The sequence below is a fragment of the Staurois parvus genome, unplaced genomic scaffold (genome assembly GCF_062004578.1).
Source record: "Staurois parvus isolate SC_StPar_1 unplaced genomic scaffold, SC_StPar_1.0 ptg000454l, whole genome shotgun sequence".
In the NCBI taxonomy this organism is placed as follows: Eukaryota; Metazoa; Chordata; class Amphibia; order Anura; family Ranidae; genus Staurois; species Staurois parvus.
In genome coordinates, this window is record NW_028318250.1 from 3,628,689 (window position 1) to 3,649,236 (window position 20,548).

At 38.3% G+C, this 20,548-nt stretch overlaps 1 long non-coding RNA gene across 3 annotated transcripts in view; it reads right to left on the reverse strand.

Annotated features, from left to right (window-relative positions):
* Positions 1 to 20,548, reverse strand: part of LOC149452937 (uncharacterized) — an 80,825-nt gene that overhangs the window by 57,621 nt on the left and 2,656 nt on the right. For 2 of the 3 annotated variants that reach the window (XR_016314746.1, XR_016314747.1), the window contains exons 2-3: positions 19,154 to 19,928; positions 6,824 to 8,325 (exon numbers count right to left, since the gene is read on the reverse strand). This is a non-coding gene — a long non-coding RNA (uncharacterized LOC149452937). Of the gene's footprint in view, positions 1 to 6,823; positions 8,326 to 19,153; positions 19,929 to 20,548 lie in introns of those variants that run through there. The other variant, XR_016314748.1, reaches the window with a different exon arrangement.

The following is a 20,548-nucleotide window of genomic DNA, read 5'->3' on the forward strand; positions in this document are numbered from 1 at the left end:
AGTGGCAGACTGACCATTCGGGCACTGCCCGAGGGCCCAGGGCAGTAGGGGGCCCCATGAGATGCCCCTGGTACCTTTCATAGGCTTTTTTGGGTGTGGTTTGAGTGTGGGCAAGGACACAGGGGTCCCATGATCCCCTATTTCCCCATGAGTTGTCAGTCTGCCCCTGTCAGAGACTATGGGCTATGGGAATTGTAGAGTGCATAGAGCAGTACACATAACCACAACTAATGTGTACTTCTTGGTCCAAACAAATGGAAATGAGTGGGAAAAGGAGAGGTTTGAGAACCCACAGAGGACATTACAAGAAGGCAAAAAACACAGTATGAAATAGTTCAATGAAAAATAGATAACAGGGCAATTAGGTAGTGAATGTGTATAAATGATATTTGAAGAATAAAGGTGCCTTTTAATGTCACTTTAACAATCAAGCACAGAAGCCCACAAAAGCAAGAAACATACATGACACATTACAGACCTCTGCCAGCATGCTCATTCATTTTGCCTCATAGAAAGGGAAGCAACCACTTTGCCATACACTCAATAAAAATAAAAGATGAATGAAATGTGAATAAAAATCAAATTCTGATTTGGAATTATTGGAACTGCTGAAACTACTGACAGATAACTCATCAATATTGAGAAGAAATATGCCTGTTAAAGTGTTACTAAACCCACAACAGTAAAATCAGTCTGTATATGCAGTAAAGTATGTTTGTTATACTCACTGTGGAACCTAAGGGGGTAATCCTTTACATTGTGTAAACAAAGCTGTTTGATCCTGACTTCTCTGATCCTCCCCTTCTTCCAGTGTCTCCCTCTTATCTCCTAATAAAACATATCATGTGGAGACACTCTGCACATGCTCAGTTTAGTGTGTATTGCTATAGAGGTTTTTCTTTTTCTTGGGAGAGTGCATGTGATCAGCACAGGGCCAATCAGCAATGTCCAGACAGATATCAGGGGTTCTGCATCCTCCTAAAGAAAACTCCTCCCACAAGCTTTAACCAGTGCTCTGCTGAACACTGAAAGAAGTAAAAAAAACTGCTCTAACTGCTGATGAGAACAGGTATTTAGCAGTTTATATGTACTAAAATAATTGCATTTCCATGTTCTGTGTACTGTGGGAGACCAGATATAGTGAATGCTGGGTTCAGTAACACTTTAAAGTGGTTGTAAACCCTTCCATATACCCAGTGAAGGGATTGGCCCCAGGTGATACACAGATATGAAATAAATCCTCCTTTATAAGTTGTACCTGTTTATCTACAGTATTCTCTTCTCTACATCCATTCGAGAATTTATACATCTTGTCTGAGCCATCAAAAAAAAAGAGAGCTGAAATTACACACTGAAGAGCTCAGTGAGGAGAGCTCTGACAGCTGATTGGAGGGAAGGGGGACCCCCCCCCCCCCCCCACACACACACACACAGCACACAGGAACAGAGTTCAGGCTGTGTGCTGAAGCTTCCTCCCCGTCACTTTTTTTCTCTTTCTGTCAGGAAAACTTGTCAGAAGTAATTCATACTGATGAGGAACAAGGAAGCAGAGAGAAAAGACGCTTGCTCTAGATTGAGACCAGTACACACCATAGGATATACTTTGTTCATATATCATGTCAACCACTTTAATGGTTAGGTTTGTGGGCTGATTTGGAGGTATAGAAACCTAAAACAAAGAGTCCAAATACATTGGTAAGGACACTGGATCTTATTTATACTGGAGAAAGGAAAATGAGATGAAGGGAAGCTGCTATATCTTGAAGTCCAGTATGGTTTTATTATATACTCCAAGAATAAAAAATAAGAAATATGATTGGTCAGTACGGACAACAGCTTTATTATTATCATTATTGTTATTATTATTATACAGGATTTATATAGCGCCAACAGTTTGCTCAGCGCTGTACATTATAACATTATAATGGGAGACAGTACAGTAACAATATGATTCAATACACGAGGGGTTCGAGGGCCCTGCTCCTTGGAGCTTACAATCTAGGAGGGAGGGAATAGTGGTACAGGAGGAAATAGCTGTGGGGGGCTCCTCCTTTGCTCCATTTTTCTTTTCTCTACTATATATTATTAGGCTTCATCATTTCAGTCTCTTTTGAGTATTGAATGAGACATATCATTACTGCTGTCTGCATTTGTTCGTTAATAAACTGCCCTAATAGCTAACAAAAGTTAATTTTTTATTTTGTAAAATAAAAACGTTGTGTTTCTTAGTTCCTCTAATGAACAGATGACCTTATCTGTAAGTTATTACAAGGAAGTAGATGAAGACGTATAAATTGTTTCAATAAATTAACAGGCAACCAATGTTTTCACTGAAACATTTTTTATTCTTCAATACATTTATTACATAGAATTATAGCACTGTCATTGTCATCCTTTTCACACGCACTCAGCCTGTCAATCTATTAAACTGACAAATCTACGAGTCAGCTGAGCTGCTCTTCAGCAGAAGAGATGTTTGGTTTAAAAAAAAAGGAGGGGTGGCTGATTAGAATAAATGTAAAACTTGTCCTAATGTTTTTCGGTGGGGCTGCCTCCTCCTCAGCATGTTAAGTGCCATTCAGAAACCATTCACTGATAAGCCATAATAAGAGTGAAACAAGCTGTATATAAATGGGAATTATGTTTTTCTCGTAAGTCACATTTCATGAACGCGGATGGCTGTGTTTGTCTATCCGGCAGTGAGCATTTGTTTTTACACATTTGTCTTCCCTCTAATATCTCTATATAGTCAGTTGATTTGTATTTTACAAATGAATCTAAAACTGCCTCATCCAAGCATAAAGATGGGACAGTGAATTAAAGCACAACCCAATAAGTAAAACTGTTAGAACCGCGAAACCTTCCTATACGTGAGTGAACAGGTAGGATGTTGTAAATAAACTTACCCGCATTCAAATATTTGAATGTGGGATTAATTTTTTTTTATATTAAACGTCATACTTACCTGCTCCGTGCAGTAGTTTTGCACAGAGCAGCCCCAATCCTCCTCCTCTGGGGTCCTCCACCGGTGCTCTGGGCTCCTCCTCCCTGCTGAGTGTCCCCCTAGCAAGCTGCTTGCTTTGGGGCGCTTGTGCGGGCTTACTCCCGAGCCAGCTCTGTGTGCCCATAGACACAGAGAAACAGACTTGGCCCTGCCCCCTTCTCAGCAGTTGGAGCCAATGGGAGGAGAGATAGCCAGGAGAGCCTCTGCTCTCATGCACTTCACTAGGGATCAAGATCGGGCTCAGTTAAGTATAAGGGGGGCTGGGGAAGTAGCTACATGTAGAAGGTTTGTCACCTGGCAAAGAATGAAAGACAAACATCAATCAAGCTCTGTATTCAATAATACATCATTAAATTATTTCTTAAATACATGCAGTGTTCCGCCTCGTTTACACTATCGGTTGGGTGGTGGAGGCGTTAAAACCATGTGGTCGATACTCGGTTGTACCATCCCCCAACCATCTCCCGTTATACCGCAAAGGCAGAAGCGAGGAGTGTACACATGCCATGGCAAAAATTATCCCCATTGTTGCATTTACTGGGCAGTCATTTTTGCTGTAGCATGTATACACTCCTGGCTGCTGCCTTTGCAGTATTAGGGGGTGGTAAAACTGCAGATCAACCACATGGTTTTAAAACACACACCTCCCCCCAACTGTTAGTGTAAAGGAGGCCTAATCCTGACTGCATTTAAGAAATCATTTAATGATGTATTATTATTCTACACATTCTACAGAATAGGGATGCCCCACAGTCATATGCATGGAGGAGCTCAAGGGGTTAAAGAAGGCAGTGAAAAGGTGACACCTCCTCAATGCCTGTGAAATGCTCTTTGAAGAGCGATCTGAACGTGGATAGCTCTTCAGAGAGCACCGCTAGCATAAAGAAAGCCTAAGAATCTGATTTTGACCTATTGCAATCCTCTGTACATCAGAGTTCAGATTAAATAGGCTGTTTACTTTGCAAGGGGATTTTCTCCAGAGCTCTAACAAGCAGGGCCCTTTGATTCCTCCTGTACTGAATTGTATTGTAACTGTGTTGTCTACCCTCATGTTGTAAAGCACTGCGCAAACTGTTGGCGTTTTATAAATCCTGTGTAATATTAATAATAATAACAATAATAATAATAATATAAAAGTGGAGCTTCAGTCAAAGAAAAAAAAATTGTAGAAATTGTAGCTGCCGACTTTTAAAATACAGACTCCCGCGGTGTCCTCAGAGTTCACTGGTTATCCTCTCTACCTGGTGCCGGCATCTTCAGTGTGGGCACCAGGCTGTGACAGCTTGCAGCACTGCACTTTGTGAATGGCCCCATAGTCTTCTGGGACCTGTCACGTGTCCCAGACGACTACAGATATGTTTGATTGCCTATGCGATCACAGCAGAAGTGTGAATGTGTACCTGTCAAATACGAGTACCCACTCCCCCTTCACTCCACAAGGGTGCCAATCGTTAATGGGGAGCAGGGGCCAAAGCCTTAAAGCAGAATTTCTCCTTTTGGGTGGAGCTACACTTTAATAACATGAAATTTGCAAAGAATACCCAGTCATGTGCAAGTACAATTTAAAAAAACAGCATTTTTGAATGCACATGATTGGATGATGGAAATCAGCAGAACCTCATCTCTTTCACTTTTCCCTTGCAAAGTGAACAGCTAGATTTTCTTAAGTAAATCCAACCCCAGGAGAAAGGAAAACCAGCAAAAAAGAAGCAACCAGTTGTACTGCAGTGCTAGTATGCTAAAAAGGAATGTGGCCTGTAAGTGTTTCTTACAATATATATAAATCCAAATGTAGCTAAATAAAATATATCTAAAATAAAAAATAAAATATATCTAAATCCAAATTTAAATTTTAGATTTAAATAGAGTGGTGACTAAAACCTCTGTCAGCTTTTTACTCCTATCTATGTCATTTTTGGAGAGATTCACCCTCACTATTTATTCCAGTAAAGAAAGTAATGGAAAAGACAACATTTTTAATCTCTTCACTTTGGGGAGATCATTTCTTACTTCCTGTTTGTTTCTAGGGCAGGAATTGAAGGGAAATCTCCCCAACACTTCACAGAGGTCTTAACCATTCCCTAATCTATCCAAATGTAAAAAAAGGTGTGGGCTTTACATCCACTCTAACTGCGGCTTTAAAAAACAGATCTTCTGCTGTGCCAGACAGGACTGTGTTGTGTGGCATAGCTGTGTAAATCTCAGGACTGGATGGACAGAGATACATATCATTTGGCAGGTAAAACAACTCCCTTATATGTAACTCATCTGTGCACTTAACTGTGTGCCTGCAGCTCATATTTAAATCTCATAGTTCCATCTTAGAAGACCAGCATGGTGGAGAGAGAGACAGAGAGAGAGAGAGAACCAGTAGAGGGAGAGAGACTATACTGTAGAAGCACAGATATAAAGCATACATCATGCAAAATAAAAATTTTCAAACAGCAAAATTGTAAATGTATACATTATACCATAAATTAGATATAGCTGCCCATTAACCCATTTAACCACTTTAAGTCCAGGACTTTTCTGACACTTTTGGTTTCCATGAAAAAATCAGCATTTGTTTTCTTGAAAATTACTTAGAACCCCCACAAATAATATATTTTTAAGCAGAGGTCCTAGAGAATAAAATGGTGGGTTATGCAATTTTTTATGTCGCACAGTATTTGCTCACCGGTTTTTCAAACACACTTTTTTACAAAAAAGTTCAAGCAAGCCTTGGGCTAAAATGAAGTCCAAAGAAGTCCACATCCGTTCAGATAACCTCTCTTCTTATTGATGCGTGGAAGGAATCTCTAAACACACAATACTTCGTACCTTGGACAGGATAGGTGGCAGTGGACCACGTGAAGTTCCAGCTTGTCAATGTATCCATGGATCCATCATGTGCAGTTCAGGCTCATGGTGATGTAAGTTATTAGCACGGGTTTTTAAAACTTTCTTTGCAACATTTCAATTTATATATGCACATGGGAATAGGTGTGTGTGGGTATATGATAATACAGCACTTTCTCAAAGCAGACCTTCACCTACTGGATGCACTGAGCATCATTGCTCTCTTTTTTCCCCTCCACTATCTAAAACTGAATATTTTTTTCCTTTCTTTACCTTTTTTTTATTCTTTTGTTTATACCACCCCCTGGTGCTATTTTTGCCTAAGTGAGAATGATGTCTCCACCCCTCTGAAGCCTCCTGAGATGTGTACACCACATATATCAGGATGCTTCACTTTCCATTCATAGCAAATAGAGGAAGGTGGGCCTGGTCTGGGCTAGGCTACCTGAACCAGGAAGAGGCACCCAGAAGTATGGGACAGCGGTGCAGTGGATCTCAACAGAACAATTGTGGATCTTCAGGACAGATGAGTAGGTGAACTGAGGGCAACCCTGGATACCAGGTAAGAGGGATTAAAAGAAAAAACAGGAATGTAGGAGTGTAATTCCTCTTTAAGTCTGGTGTTTCTCTTTCCATTCTGTTGCTTATATTTTAGAGGACACTGTAAATGAGATTTAAAGACAGCAACATTCAATAGTTCTACAAACAACTGTTTTTATGAAAGGAAAGCTCAAGCCAAGTCAACTCAGCTTGGGTGGACTTTAACTGTTGCCTACAGCCCCTGGCTTGACAAAACTCTTGGGTCTGAATCATACAGCCTTTTAGGGGTACATTTTTACTTACTTTAATTGGCACGTGAAACACACATTTTGTACACCCAGGTTGATTTTTCAAAGGATACATTTTTATCTTAGCCTGTAATTACACCCAACATCCAGTCGGGTTCAGGAAAATATGAATAAAAAAACCCATTCTATGTGAAACTGATTAAATTAATCCTTTATTAAATCAATGCCCTTTAAATTACATCATATAGAAAAGATTTCTCATCATTGACCAAATCTTCTAAAGCAGAACCAGAGTGAGTCACTAACAGCAAATGTAGTAATTTAAAGAGAGCAACATTCAGTAGTTCTATAAACAACTGTTTTTATGAAAGGAAAGCTCTCCAAGTCAGCTCAATTTGGGTGGACTTTAACTGTTGCCTAATGCTCCTGGCTTGACAAAACTCTTGGGTCTGAATCATACAGTCTTTTAGGGGTACTAACTTTACTTGGCTTGTGAAACACACATTTTGTACACCCAGGCTGACTTTCCAAAGGATACATTTTTATCTTAGCCTATAATTACACCCAACATCCAGTCGGATTTGGGAAAATTTGAATTAAAAAAAACATTCTATCTGAAACAGATTCAATGAATCCTTTTTTATTATTATTATTATTATTATTATTATACAGGATTTGTATAGTGCCAACAGTTTGCTCAGCGCTTTACAATATAACGGGAGACAATACAGTTCAATACAAGAGGGATTTGAGGGCCCTGCTCCTTGGAGCTTACAATCTAGGAAGGAGGGGCTAGTGGAACAAAAGTTAGTAACTGTGGGGGATGGACTGGTTGGAAGAGTAGAAGATTCCAGTATTAGCTGAGGGCAGGATAGACTTCCCTGAAGAGATAGATTTTCAGAGATCGCCTAAAAGTGAGCAGAGTAGGCGATAGTCTGATAAATTGGGGTAGAGAATTCCAGAGGATAGGGTAAGCTCTGGATAAGTCCTGGAGATGAGCATGGGAGGAGCTAGAGAGTAGGAGGACTTGCGAGGAGCGGAGAGTATGGTTTGGGTGATATTTAGAGACAAGATCGGTGATGTAATTTGGGGCAGAGTTATAAATGACTTTTTTACGTTATTGTTAGTGTTTTGAATTTTATCCGTTGGGCAATGGGAAGCCAGTGGAGGGATTGGCAGAGAGGGGTGGCAGATACAGAACGGTTAGTAAGGTGGATGATTCTGACAGCAGCATTCATGATAGACTGAAGAGGGGATAGCCTGCAATGAGGTAGGCCAATGAGGAGGGAGTTACAATAGTCAAGGCGAGATATAACAATTTCTATAAGAATAACAACATATAATACCTTTATTAAATCAATGCCCTTTTAATTATATCATATAAAAAATATAATTTCTCATCATTGACCAAATCTGCCAAAGCAGAACCAGAGTGAGTCATTAATGGCAATATCCCTAATGTGGACCTTTCTGTTGGTCATACAGGGCAAAGCAACAGGGTCACATTAAAATAGTCCTCTGAAGCAGCTTATACTTGCCTTCTTTCCTTCATTAAGCCACCTGGAATGAAGGGAAAACCATCTGAAGGTTACAAGCCTCTGGAGTTGCTGCTTAGACAGGGCTGTAGACTCCCTGTGTGACAGCGCTGGCCAATCACTACCTGGTATTTCCTTTGTCTCCTGATGTTGAATGGAGCTGCAGGAGAGAAGAAAAGTTTGGTAAATGATACTGGACATATGGAGGCAGTTAAACTGAAACTGTTGCTTTGCCCTGCATGGAAAAAGTATGGGTTTACTCTACAGACCATACAAGTTATAAATAAGCAGCTTGCCATTACCATACTTCCCATTATTCTAGGTTTCTGACTCCGTTTGACTTTAATATTTTTGAATCACAGACCCAGAACAAGAATGCAGCAAAAGAAAGTCAGAACTCCTTATCTATATGCTTATGCCAGGTCAGTGACTCAGACCGTACTAAAGCCAAAGCAGCAGCATGACACCCTGCCAATTGCCATTCTCGGAAGGTGAGGTCAGCAACGACAGCCTCCATTGTTTTATCACAACATGTTTTAAATCTTCCTAGCTTAGTTTGTAAAGTCGTTCAGGCAACTGGGCAACTTTTCAGCTAAACTACACTAGTGGTTTTTTATATCGCTTCGTAGCAGCAGATTAACCTCTCCCTGACCGGTAACTCATTTGTATCACACTGATTTTAGAAAGTAGCATTTGCCCTCAAGAGCATAATTTTATGCTGTGCCTTGATTAAAAATCTGCTAACGCAGACCTTTAGTTCGATCGGTTTCATAGCAGGCCAACGGGGAGATGGTAGCAGGGGCTTCATTTGTTTATTTTGCCACAGTAAACAAGGTCTGATCAGAGATGATGGTGATCAGTCTTCAATAACTTGCTACAATCATATTGTGTGGTGTTCACTAATAAGACTAGTCCCACAAAAAGGACTGCGTATAGTTCTCTTCAACACTACCCGATCATTACAGGACAGTTCTCTGTTCATGCAGTGGAAATAAAACAGCAGGAGTGTGTACAGATTTACAACTTTAAAGGCTAAGTTCACCTTAAAAAAATAATAATAAATGCCCATGATTTTAAAATAATGTGCATTTATTTTTATTTTTTTACAGGACCCTTAAAAGCAGATCATGGATGCAATGTCAGGCTCCTCTTCCTCCAGCTTTGTGCCCATACCTCTGTATAAACTTTCTGTTACGAAGCTAGAGGAAGAATGGCTATTCTATGGGCAAACTGATCAGTGAGTTCAAAATTCATTGAAATTACAAGTCCATTAGCTGTGGTGGCAGGTGGGACATGTAGTTTTTTTCATTCACAGATTGCCAAGAATATATAGCGCGGATGTGCAGGCAGAGCCCCACACAATCGTGCCGTTTTTATAAATGTGACAGTAGGTGCGGGGAAATGATGTAACATGTAACACGTTATTAAAGCTGAACTTATCTTTTAGAAGATGAAACAAAACACCAAGAACAAAAGTAGAAAAACCCTGTTAACCACCTTCTGAAATTGTTAGTTGTCTGACTGGAACAATCATGCAGTAAGTGAAATCAGAGTGAAACTATAACAACTGATTTGCATACTTATTCTGAATCTAAGATTTGGAAAGTGTAGAAGTTATTGTATTACAACTGTAGCAGAGTACCTTCAATGATTCACAATGCTCAGATACAGATGTAGGTCCTTTAACTCCTTCCCTCACAACTCTTCAGTTCTTGGACATATCCAGCAAAGAAATGTTTCTCTGCTTCCCTCCCTTAGAGAGACCACATGTGATGTGGCAGAAATAGCTGGGCAAGCAATCTTCAACCAGGTGAGAGGCCCTCCACTGTCAGAACTGGTGTGCAGGCAGCCATGCAGCAGCCTAATATCACTCAGCTGCTCCAAAACACCTAGCTACTATAGGGAGTCCTTCTCCGATTGCTGCTAGAGTACACCAGTTCTAGTGGGGTGGGCCTTGAATCCCTCCAGCTGTCTGCTGTCCTTACCAGAGCTACCCTGGACTTTAGTGAGAGGGATACTGTCTATGAGAATACTTGCAAATAACTGTTTGTGTTCTGAACTCTTTTGCTATAAAGTGATTCTCAGCTAGACTCTTTGGGGGTTAATTACTAAAACTAGAGAGTGCAAAATCTGGTGTAGCTCTGCATAGAAACCAATCAGATTCCAGTTTTTTTGCCAAAGTTTATTTGAACAAGCTGGGCAGCACAGTGGCTAAATGGTTAGGACTTCTGCCTGGCAGTACTAGGGTCACTGGTTCAAATCCCAACCACGGCACCACCTGCCTGGAGTTTGCATGTTCTCCCTTTGACTGCGTGGGTTTCCTCCCACACTCCAAAGACATGCTGGTAGGTTAATTGGCTCCTGTCTAAATTGGCCCTAGTATGTGTATGTATGAATGTGAGTTAAGAACCTTAGATTGTACGCCCCTTGAGGGTTTAGGGGCTGATGTGAATGCACAATATATGTATGTAAAGCACTGCGTAAATTGATGGCGCTATAGAAGTACCTGAAATAAGTAAATAAGTTAGAAGCTGATTGGCTACCATGCACAGCTTCACCAGATTCTAAATGCAACAGTTTTAGTAAATCTCCCCATGTTGTTATAGCGTTTTATAGCGACTTTGTGGTTGATTTACTAAAGGCAAATAGCCTGTGCACTTTGGTAAGTGCAGCTGCACTCTGCAAGAGCAGTTGCTCCAGAGCTTAGTAAATGAGCAAAAGCTCTGCTGACTTGCATTATCCAATCATGTGCAAGCAAAAATATAGTTTTTTTTGGGGGGGGGGGGGTTCCTTGCATGTAATTGGGTATTCTTTGCAAAGTGAACCTTTACCTCGTTTACTAAGCTCTGAAGCAACCGCACTTTGCAAAGTGCACAGTCTATGTGCCTTTAGTAAATCAACCCCTGTGATATACAGCCATATGTTAATCTGATGGAGTCACAGAGACATTCTGCGAAGAGTCCATGTTTCTGCATCTTTCATGATCTGTTTTGTAATATTCTGCGGTGCCACTCTGAACCTGTTTCGTATTATTGCTTCAAATTTTGCACCAGGCTAGTAGATTGCAAGTTAAAGATACTCCCTGTCTGATCAATGAGGGATTTAATGAGGGAGCTGGAGGTCCTCAGGGCTTGCTGTGACTAGTGATATTTATCCACCAATCACTATGGGGGGTATTAACTAAAACTGAAGAGTGCAAAATTTGGTGCAGCAGAGCATGGTAGCCAATCATCTTCTAAAACTCAGCTTGTTCATTTAAGCGTTGGCAATAAAAAAACCTGGAAGCTGATTGGTTTCTGTGCAGAGCTGCACCAGATTTTGCACTCTTCAGTCTTAGTAAGTCAGCCCCTATGTGTCCATGACAGGAGCCTATATTTCATCCACCAGATTTTGCACTCTTCAGTCTTAGTAAATCAGCCCCTATGTGTCCATGACAGGAGCCTAAGTTTCATCCACCAGATTTTACACTCTTCAGTCTTAGTAAATCAGCTCCTATGTGTCCATGACAGGAGCCTTTGTTTCATCCACCAGATTTTGCACTCTTTGGTCTTAGTAAATCAGCTCCTATGTGTCCATGACAGCAGCCTAAGTTTCATCCACCAGATTTTGCACTCTTTGGTCTTAGTAAATCAGCTCCTATGTGTCCATGACAGGAACCTATGTTTCATCCACCAGATTTTACACTCTTCAGTCTTAGTAAATCAGCCCCTATGTGTCCATGACAGGAGCCTATGTTTCATCCACCAGATTTTGCACCCTTCAGTCTTAGTAAATCAGCCCCTATGTGTCCATGACAGGAGCCTAAGTTTCATCCACCAGATTTTGCACTCTTCAGTCTTAGTAAATCAGCCCCTATGTGTCCATGACAGGAGCCTATGTTTCATCCACCAGATTTTGCACTCTTCTGTTTTAGTAAATCAACCCCTATGTGTCCATGACAGGAGCCTAAATTTCATCCACCAGATTTTACATAAAAAAGTCTACAAGCAGGATTAGCACTCCCCCTAAGGATAGGAAAGATAGTAAAAATCAAATCCCTTTCTTATAAACACCACTGTACGTCTCTCCTGTCAATTCACCCCAACTTAAAGGTGACACCGGCTATCAGGGGGTCTGAATGGCATAGGTAAGCTTGCATTACTCAAAGCATAAGGCCATATTTAATATGGTAATGCAAAGAACAATAACTAAACAAGTGCAGCACACAACAGTTAACTATCTAAAATTGTGTTTTACTGAACCGACAAAGGGAATTGAAATGGGATTGGATGCTATCAGTTACAACCTATTATCAAATTGTACAGTCTTACAAAATAAGCTCACTTAGCTAAGATGAAAATATTTTACAGCAGCTGAACAAATGCACTCCATTCCGAGACCTTAGCAGGAGAAGGGGAAATAAAATAATGAGTTTTCTATTAATTAAATCAAATGTTTCCAGTGAGATAAGGTCTACTGATATCGTGTAAACATTCTCTGTAACCATTGTTATAACATAAAGGGCCCTTACTCTACATACTAATTTTTAAGTGCAGTATTACTCTGATGAAGTCTAAAATAGATTCTAAGGGTTTTTATGGGTCGTATTGCTTAACAATTAGCTCTTAAAGGCCATCACCGTCGCTTATCCAGTCATAGGCCTTCTGTCGTCATCACATACAATGCACGACCAGCTAACTATTACTTCTTATTGCAATCCCTTAGAAATAAAAATAGCATTTAACCTTGCAGTGCTGGGAGGATGGCGTTTCATGGGAATTTTATATGGCTGACTAGAATCCAGCTTTAAGACTAAGACCTTTATGTGGGCCAATACTAGACTCACTATGTATGGGGCTAGTTTGTGTGAAGGGTCATCAATGAAAGATGGATAGAGACTGTCTATAAAATATTCCAGGTGTGTGCATGATGCTGATCTTTTTTTTTCGGCAGATATATGCAGCTACAAGAATAAACACTATAGGGTTGATATACTAAAAAGGTAGCGGCTGTTCAGTTTTCACTTTGCAAAGCGTATGTTCATATATTTTATTTTAAAAAAAGGTGACACTTTGTTAATTTTGAACATTCAACCATGTGCAAAGAAGATTTTTTTAAAAAGGGTTTTTTTCACACGCAGGGCTGAAGTAAACAAAATTTCAACGTTTTCATTGAACCTTCACTTTGCAATGTGAAAATACAATTTTTCAAAGTGAACAGTTTTTATATGGGCAGTACAGTGGCTAAATGGTTAGCATTTCCACCTGGCAGTACTAGCTTCATTGGTTCAAACCCAACCAGAGCACCTCTTGCCTGGAGTTTGCATGTTCTCCCTGTGCCTGCGTGGGTTTCCTCTGGGTATTCCAGTTTCCTCCCACTCTCCAAAGACATGCTGGTAGGTTAATTGGATCTTGTCTAAATTGGCCCTAGTATGTGTAGGTATGAATGTAAGTTAGGGACCTTAGATTGTACACCCCTTGAGGGTTAGGGACTGATGTGAATGTACAATATATATGTAAAAGCATTGCATAAATTGATGGGTCTATATAATTACATAAAATAAATATTCCTTTATTCAGTCAACCCCTGTGTGTGTGCGCGCACGCATTTTTCAAAGTGGAAAAAATATTCAGCTTGTGAGCTCACTGGAGGATAATACATGTCACTGTATATCAACAAATACTGAAAGGTGTAAATGGTGAAAGTAATGCAGATCCAAGGTAGAAATATTTTAATTAAAATCCAACTTTTACTTTATAGCAGGTTACTACATCCCTGCACACACCTGTTTCTCCCTGTCCCAGTACAGGTGTTACCTGTTTTTCTTTATCTGATACTCCTCCTTTCTTTAGGGAGTTATATTTGTGTTGGCATTTTTTTGGTAGTTGTGCAATAAAACACAACAGCAACACCTCGTCCCTGTAAAATGCCTGGAAGCTTTTTGTGATTGAACACATAATCCCACTCGATTTGGCAAGATGTTCTGAGCACAGGGAATAGCTATGGTTAATGTAGTCATGGACAAGCACAATACTTGTGATAGATGAGCGGTTACCTCTGATCTAAAGGAAGGTCAAAGCGTACATCAAAGTTTTCATTGATAATATTGCACTGTTCACATTGATAACTATAATAGTTTTAGAAAGCATCAGCTTGGCCTATAATAACGTAGGTGATAGCTTTCTGGTTTTAAACTTAACACAAGCTGTTTTCCCAAATAAATTAGACCTTAAGGACTTAACCATATACAAAAGCAAGACTTTGTAAGCATCTTTCCTAATAATTGCAAAGTTTGCATCAATTTAATCTGTGGATGACTGAAAATAACTTTGAGGGGATGCTAAAAAGGAAAGCATTTAAAAAGTTTGAAAATAGCAGCACATAGGCAAGTAGCTTATAGATAACCGTAAAAGTTTCAGGTTTTTAATAAAATAAAATTTGAATCTGAAATCAAGAAAAGGAAAACTTTGCCACTGTATATGTAAATCATTTGTTGGTGTGTGCGTCTGTGTGTGTGTACTCTATTACTATTTTATGTTTCTTTTATTACCTACTAGCTCCCTTTTTAGGTACATTATTTAGGTCAAATTACATTTTGGAAAAAAAAAATCTTATTACATAAATTCCCAGCATCAGTTCCCAAATTTTAGATCAATTTCTTACCGAGACGTCTGAGCAGTATAGAATAAAATAATACATTTAAGTGAAGAAGCCCTTTTGTATTATTTTAATGCCAGAGAAGCTCTATTCACTATAGTTGGAGATGACTTTTCAGACATTGAAAGAAGTACATAGGGTTCTGAGCTTGATGGCATGAATAGCCATTTTCTTTAAGACTTGGTTATGAAGATCCCACCTGTATTATTATAAATATATAATACACAGATTTTCCTTTTTTTAAAGTCTTAAAGTCCTTTATTGTTGTTTAGTTGAAAAAAGGAAATAAATAGATGAAGTAAGCTGGTACAATACTCTGGAGCCTCCCTGTTTTTATTACACCCTTGCCCACTCAAGACAAAAAAAAGTACTATATTGTTTGTAGCTGATCTGTCATTAAAGCATATATTATATATTTATAGAAAAATTTAAATAAATTGCCATATAAAGGACTAAGAAAAATTAAATACAATATGCATTTTATTAAATAGTTATTAATACCATTTTAAGTATGTGTTGTGAGTATGCGTTAGTGAATGCGTTTGTGCACAAGTGTGTGTGTGTCTGTGAGTGTTGTGTTCATTTTAGTTTTCTATGCGAGGCAGTTTCGTTGAGCTAAAATAAACCTTTATAAAAAAAAAACCTTAATAAATTATGAAAAACATAGTCCAGCAATATCACTCTGCACTGGTATGGCATTTCTATCAGACCCAGAAATAATCTTTATATCCATAACAAGAACTATAGTAAAATAATTAATTTGCCAGCTCTATGAACCAACCAATGTGAGCCATAGAGGCTCTACAGTTCATCACTGCACTTCGCAACATTCAGCCTGAATACAGGTGACTTGTTTATGGGCTGAATGTTAAACCTGTGACTGCTTGCTCTGTACCTGTAGCTGATACTTGTACTACATGACCCAAGATACATTAAGATTTATAAGTTAGTAAACACTGAAATGGTAATACTAGTGAGGCCTATGGACCAGTGGATTAGCAGAGACTGTGGGAATGCCAGGGATACAATCTATGAATAATAGTGCACAATCTATTATTCATGGGCTTTGAATAATAGAGGTGGATTGTAGATCTAATAATATACATTTGTATGGCGTATGCCTGCACTTGCTGTCTACCTATTTATTTAAATCTAAATCTTCGGTAGATGCGGAAGCTTCCCCCAAAATGTAATAACAGAATATAACACAGGGTAACCTTTTAAAGGCAATAACCCAACACAAAGTAATATTTTGCAGTGAAACAGAGATAGATAGATAGATAGATAGATAGATAGATAGATAGATAGATAGATAGATAGATACCTATTTAGAGAGTACATATGTACCTGTGCTCTGCAAAGTGCTTGACCAGAAACATGTTCTGCCTTAATAGGTTATATTTAAGATCTGCACAGTTCAAGAGTCAATGTTTTTCGCCAAATTAGTGATAACACAAGATCCATTAATTTTTTTTCCTTATAATGACTATTTAAACAGTGTTAACCTAAGATAATAAAAAGGTTACTTTGATAGCAAAAAGTTTATAGGCTATTTTTTGTTTTTCTTTTTGTTATCAGTAGGTTTAACTAGGGGGCAAAAGAAACAATAAAATTGTTAGTCTGCTTGAACAGTCTGTTCAAAGTAAATACGAATTTCCATATGCCATATATTCTTACTAGCTGACCAGCCTTTCTTTTTGTTTCAGAGAGGAGAGGGACAGAAGGAAAGCATGCTTATGTCTTTTGGCACTCTATCTGCCATGTAACAATATGGTAGGGCAAATACTAAAGCACTTTTGATGCTGATGATGGAAATGAATTGTACATTCTTGCATACTACTTGTATGAATTTATACTACAGCATTCAACATGATTTTAGTGGGTAGCCAAATGCTTTACTTAATAAAGTAAAAATCAAAGAGCAGTAGTCCGTAACAGCCAATCAGAATCCATCTTTCACTCATGCGACTACAGTTAACTGAGCCCTAATTGGTTGCTGTCAGTTGATGCACTTTAGATCATTGTTGAATAGCCTTGTGCTCTGTCCTTTTGAATAAGCTTGCTGCCTGTTGTGTACATTATCTTAAAAATTCTATTTCTAGTGTAGCATTCCTGATGTTTTAATACTGTTAGAATATTTTAACAAACATAGAAAAATTCTGTTTTTGAATAAACGGATGAATCCTTTCCTAGTTTCGCATGAGTTGTGGACTTGATTAGGTTAAACAGAAGCCTTTCTAACACTCTCCCTCTCTCTGTCTCCCTCTGATTGAACCCCATTCAGCATGCTTTCTGTAAGGCCTTTAATTCTCTCTCCATAGTTACCATTGGGATCCTGACAAATATGTCCCTTCACAAAGACAAGGCCATATTCTTCACAATGGCCAATCTGGACACTTTTAACCAACTTTTACTGCTTGTCCCTGTAACACCATAGCAGCTAGTCTTTCTTTTTACTGGCCTCCAACCATCTCTCAAGCTTTTCATGTCTACAAATTAGGATAACTGTAAAGGCAAATCAGGGAATTTTGATGTTGCTTATAATGGCATCAAATAAGAAGTAACTTTTATTTTTTTCCACTCAAACAGAATATCTCCAAAATAGGCAAAATTATATATAGCTGATTTGGGTCTATAGTCTACAGCATTTTAACTTAATTTTACAACATGTCAACATTAAAACAGAATAAACATATAATAATATACATATGAACTGATACAGTTAGTATATTGGGGAATCATCTAATCGATTTGGAAACCAAAGAAGAGTGCAGTTAAGGATGACTTCATTTAAAAAAGAAGATCATTGTTAGCATTTTGTAAATGGTTGTGTTAAAATAAAAGATCATTGTCTAAATTATAGCACAAACACAAATGCTTATATGAATCCATACACCTATGGAAAAGTATAGCCCCTATCATGCGTCGGAAGAGACAAAATTTATTCATCTATTGCTTAAAATTGAAGCTCTTATTCTCATCAGCAGTACCACTTATATTGATAAATATGCAGTAGTTATACAAATGTAATGCATTAAACCAAGCTTAAGGTGATACTGCAATTCTATAGAGAATATTAAACAAAACATCTCCACTGTGAAACAAAACTGTAAAAATAAAGCTTACCATTTAGCAATGCACATTCTAATTCTATGAAATCTATATATGAAACACACATTTATTTCATATCTATTTATCTATCTAATCTATCTATCTATCTATCTATCGAATCACACACACTGTATAATTCTGTGTGCATGTGAATGTACTTTTGTAACTTGATGTTTTCAAAGTTGCAATGATAAATAGATCACAATTAGGAAAGTAGCAACAATACTGCCTTCTGTTACTCTCTGTATATCCCTGACTTCCCTACAACTAAGTTTATAGGCTTTCAATTGAATGTAGTACTACTACAATTTCAGTTGAATTGGTGTACTGCTTTAAAAACTGGATGTTAGTCCTATAAATGACCACGTGCACTATAATCAGCACATAGCTATAAAATAGTGAACAGTTATAAACTATTTACATAAACATTGCATTAAACAAATCTATTAGTAAGCAGCATCAATGAAAAAAAAAGAATACAAATATATACACTAACATGTACCCTAGAATCATTACACACAGACTTAACTGAAAATAACATAGAAATCCAATAGATCAGCTCTGCAAAATGTAGCTATATATAAAGAAAAAAAAAACATGGGAGGAATATTAATCATAAGAACTGCTTGTGAATTCATATGCTGTAAGCTGACCTTCGCTGGCCACTTTAGTCCACTTTAAGGGCAGAGCAAACTTTCAAAGTTTAGTAAAAATCTAAATATATGTTAATACTCCACTTGTTTTATTAACTACTGCATTTAAATAATATAGTATATATATATATATATATATATAATTCAATACATTTTTCTACATACATATTTATGATTACAATATATATACTATATATATATAAAAATATATATATATATGCAACATACAATACATTTCTATTTATACATTATATATATATATATATATATATATATATATCATACAATACATTTTTATACATACATATATACATGTTTATAATTGCTGTAATAGATGGATAGATAGATTATATAGAGTGTAAATAAAAATATTATTGGATAAATTAAATGTTGGATCAAATAAATACAAAATTTGATCCTCCTGTTTAAAATAAAAAGGGCTCAGTTTAAATAAATATCACAAGCGCATCCAAAGAATAAATTAAATACTACTACAACAAATAATGACCGAATCAGTATAAAACCAGTTGCTACAAAATAATAATCATTAAGCTTTAAGGATTTTTTTTTTTTAAGGCAATGACTCACCTTTAGCAAGTTGCTGTGCTGCTCCTGAGGTGGTGACATAAAAGTGACATTGTTTAGTAGGAGTGTGTTGGAAGTAGTGGTCAGAGCTGGAAGGGGATGAGCTGAGTAGTGGGTCCAGTAGTCTCTGTAGGCAGAGGGTGTGAATGCGCTGGGAATGTACATAAGGGATGTGATTGTGTGTGTGTGCTCAGCTCCCTTTCTGCTCTGTTCATGGCAGCTGCTCTGCAATTCATACAACTGGTAATTTGCAGTTAGGGCAAAACGTGAACAGAAAAACAATCAGAAATCAGAGCACACAGGCAGAGAGGAAAACGAGAGAAATGGCCATCACTATCTAATTGACTTTGAAAGGCACAAAATGCAGTTTTATTTCTTAAATAACACCCAGCCTAGTAAACAGTTTTTTTTTTTTTTTTTGTTCTGTTTTTTTGTTTGTTTTTTTTCATGCCTTGATAGATGCAGCAGGATTAAAATTTAATTCAAAATAATTAGTTGCGGTTGTTTCAGTGCCTTTGTAATTACATTATTTTGATTTAAAGACTTTTTTTTAAGGGGGGAGGCAGTGGAAGGGAGGGGAAAGCAAAGGCTCCCAGCGTTTGGAAATAATGGTTATTCTTCTAGTATTTCAAATACTGTCAGGAGCAGCCTCTTCTTTCATTAGATCATCAGGCTATGCCTCATTAGAAAGCAGAATATTTCATTTGTGCTGCTTCTCTGAAGTTTTCCAACAGGGCCAGCTCCGATCAGCTATTGGCTGCCGTCTGCTATTCACCTGCTGCAAGACAAACAGTGCTGTGTGATCACAGGTACGCAGGGTTGTCATTACAGATATACATGGCAGTGCCCTGCGCTAAACAAACATCCCCAACCGCTTAGTCAATAGTAGCAGCATGCCAGACTCTGACCTGGGATCTGGGGTGACACTGGGCGCAGGATCATCACCCACATCCCATGCTTGACAATGATCTAGGGTCCTGGCTACAGGATGATGATCCCCATCTTATTGCTAGCAATGATCTGGGGTGACACCGGGTGCAGGATGATCTCCCACATCCCATGCCTGACTATGATTTGGGATCTTAGTGCAGGATGATGATCCACATCAAATTACTGGCAATTATATGGGATCTGGGTGCAGGATGATGATCCCCATCCCATTGCTGACAACTATATGGGATCTGGGTGCAGGATGATGATCACCATCCAATTGATGACAATTATATGGGATCTGGGTGCGGGATGATGATTCACAACAAATTACTGACAACTATATGAGATCTGGGTGCAGGATGATGATCACCATCCAATTGATGACAACTATATGAGATGTGGGTGCAGGATGATGATCCTCAACAAATTACTGACAACTATATGAGATCTGGGTGCAGGATGATG